Source organism: Acyrthosiphon pisum, chromosome A2, assembly GCF_005508785.2.
Source record: "Acyrthosiphon pisum isolate AL4f chromosome A2, pea_aphid_22Mar2018_4r6ur, whole genome shotgun sequence".
In the NCBI taxonomy this organism is placed as follows: Eukaryota; Metazoa; Arthropoda; class Insecta; order Hemiptera; family Aphididae; genus Acyrthosiphon; species Acyrthosiphon pisum.
In genome coordinates, this window is record NC_042495.1 from 34476473 (window position 1) to 34480177 (window position 3705).

Consider the following 3705-nt stretch of genomic DNA (forward strand, 5'->3'; position numbering starts at 1 on the left):
CACCCGGTATATACCTACTATTAATTATGATATGTATAAATAATATCTTAGACTTTATTACTTCCCAATATTTTACAAAACGATGTAGGCATTGTTGTAATAAATCATTTAAGTATTATAGACGCATTTAAAAATGTTGGTTTGCATAATGTGTCAATGTTATATTTATTATATATTGTGTTTTTCTGTCTTATAACTTAATGTCTTTAAAGAATGTCGTGGTCCACCGAAATGGATTAACAAATTTTTAGGGGTTTTCACATGCATAGTATTATATATTTCAACTGAAGCAAAACGGAAAACGATAGATATATAGATTAACTTTAACTCTGCAGATAGTTAGGAATTTAGCTAATATATTATGGCCCCTATATGATAAAATTATCCTTAAAATATTAATAGCCAACATAGGTAAATGCCTATTTTTTATAATCACTAAAAAAAGTGTATCTTAATTCTGTACATAATATACATATATTTTATTTATGATTATTAATGTTATATATTTAATTATTGCTATAATATACCTGTATAATGTATAAAGCATTTATTAATTGTAATTTATAATTTTAAGTAGGTATTCAAGCTACATGGTTAAACGCTTAGTTACAATAGTTATTATAATATCATAATATGATTGATTACATACAATAGGTATTATATTATTATGTAATTTAATGCAGTCCATCATGCAGGTAAATATAAACATATAGGTAGTTATGGCTTATGACTAACGTCCAACACAAATAATAAAATAAACCAATAATTTATAATTTTATTACCTATATTATTAAAAAAAATATATTTATTAAAATAATAATACCTAACTTACTTTTTCGTATCAGACTTCGATTAGTAGGTATCTACTGCAATCCAGCCAAACAACTTATTTCATAAGAGCGCATAAATAGGTGCATATCATACTCACTATACACAATGAACTATAGTCAGAAACGGAAATGTGTTCCATCCGTTTATATATAATAATACATTGATAAATGGTGTATATATACATTGTTGAACTTCAGCTCTCTCTGTTGATCACTAATTGCAAACGATAATTTAATAAACTTAAGATGGAAAGCAACGAATAACAATGATTATTTTTATTTGAATCATTTTCAAACGTGTGTTCGAAGTATCTATATGGCTATATTCAATATCGTATAATAATAATTAATAACATTTAAAAAGCATAGTATGGGTAATAATATTATAGAAAGCACAAATAATTACGTCTTATTCGTAACAATGTCGTAATGATTACTTTCAATCAATATTTTAATGTACCTACATAGTAATGGTTTTTTTTTAAAAACAATTTATGATTTTTGAACATGTTATAACTTGTAAGTACCACCAATGGTGTATATAATACTATAATAGGAGTTTTTGTATAATATTACGAGGATGCTCTTTAGCACGTGTTAGGTATAAATTATTGTGTTATTAACTACCTATGTAATAAGTTACACTAGAACTATTCAACTATGAGGATAATGCCTAAGATAATGTTTTGTATTACTATAACTACCTACTGTTTTATTCAATTTATTGTATTTCAATATTATCAGGGATAGTTTTGAAAATGCGTCAAACATTAAATTACAAATGACAACTGTTTCCTTATGTTAAATGACGTCTGCCCACTACGGATAACCAACTACCATTTTTGAAAAACAACATCAACATATTTAGTATAGGCAATAGATTCACTATATTATAGTATTATAATATGTACAATATACACACCCATTTATATAGGGTTAAATTGGAAAAAAATAGAAAGGAGACGCAAAAGTGTAAATAATAATGTGTACTTGAAGATTTGTATTTAAATCTTATTAATTAAGATATAATATTAGAAGGGGTACGTTAAAATATTTCTGAAAAAGAAGAGATACTCCCCCCACGCGTCCTACCGACCCATTCAATCACTACATTGATACATTTATATACTATTTAGTATTTAGTATTTGTATTACATATTTACATAGTTTACCAAAGCCAGGACAAGTTAATGATAATTTTTAATTGAGTCAAGTTACTTTAATAGAAAATATTTTTAAAAGTTTATAGTTAATTAACTAATTAACTATAATTAATTAACTAATTAACTATAATTAATTAACTCATTTAAGTTAAAAGTTATATGAAAACTTACAATTAACTACCTAATTATTAACTTAAGTTGGGTTATTATTTTTTTTTTTTTTAATTGATAAATAGCCAGTAATATGGTTTAAAATAATAAAAAGTAAATGTTTACGAAACATGCATAATAAGTAATAATAACTGTGTTATATTTATTATTTAATTATTTATAAATTATCGTAACTATTGTTTATATCAATAAAAATTAGTTAATAGTTAAAAATTAATTTAATAAAAATTCAATTTTAAAAAGTTAAAATTAACTTAACTTTTTAACTAGCTTATGCCCAGGCTTGAGTATAGTAGTACACCTACAATATTTGTATTATAGCCTATAGGTACGGTCAATCCTTATATATATAAATGTACTATTGTGATTATTATAATGTAGGTACAAGTTCCTAGTAGAATTTAAATTGTATAGTTATTATCAAATACTTTTGATATACCTAATTAAATATTATTTGATACTTAATTAGATAGACAACTATGTGAAGTTAACTTGATATTGTTGAATATTCTTCATTAAATACTAAGAAAACTAATACCTAGTTATAAGTTTATAACTAACTGTCCTGCCTCCTGCCCAACATTGTCCAGGCCAAAGATTTTGATTTTTAATAAATATATTTGTATACAATTTATATGCCATATTTATTCTAATTTATTATAATATATAGCTGATCGAAAAAATGTTAACTCTTAAAAAAGTTGGAATTGTTTAACACCTTTTGGGTGTAACTCGCTGCAGTAAGTGCAACTCCTAAGCTATTTCTCCTATAACCAATAACAACCATTTATAAACAAAAATGTCCATCGTAAATCTCAAAATCCCTGTTTGAGCACTTCCCCGGATTGGACCTAATTGTGAATCTAAATCATCCAGGGAACTACTCAAACACATACAAAATATTTCATTAAAATTGGTCAAGCCATTTAGGAATATGCAAAGGATAAACAGACAAACATTTATTTATATATATTATATTATAGTCTATATATGTTACGGTGAATGATATCAACATGGTAAATGTCGTCATTCCCCGGTTATTGACGTTAATTCCCAGTTTAGTTGGAGAATGATGTTCAATACATTTATGGGAAGAATTGTATCGAATTTTAAAAAATAGTGTTGACTTTTAATAAATAGTTTTGACTTAAAAAATAATGTTGACTTGAAAAAAATGTCTGTTAAAAAATTGTGGTTTGAACTGGAGTGAAACTTTTTTACGCACACTGCTCTGATAATTTTTTCTTGTTTAAATTGATCAATACTACCCAGAGGCCGGAGCCGATACGGTATCATCACATTTGTGTCGATGTGAAAGATCAGTAATAAGTGTATAGGTTTTACGTACGCGACAAAGCTTCGTTAGTTAAAAATATCACTACGGAAGTAGATAAACAATCGAAAATCTGACTAGCCATAACGCCGATAAGCCAAGTAATAATATGAAATGGTCTATATTCAGTGCTCGAATTGGAAATTATTAAGTAGAGGAGCTCAATCCAACAATTTATAAACTGCGTTCCAAGTGCAAAATTATTAAA

At 25.9% G+C, this 3705-nt stretch overlaps 1 protein-coding gene across 2 annotated transcripts in view; it reads right to left on the reverse strand.

The window, feature by feature from the left end:
* The window catches only part of LOC100160026 (Sparc-like), a 15367-nt gene extending 14407 nt beyond the window's left edge, over nucleotides 1–960 (reverse strand). Inside the window, exon 1 of one of the 2 annotated variants that reach the window (XM_029488876.1) lies at nucleotides 824–960. The gene's annotated coding sequence lies outside the window, so the exon portion shown is untranslated. 2 annotated transcript variants of the gene reach the window in all.
* Nucleotides 961–3705: the final 2745 nt, after the last annotated feature.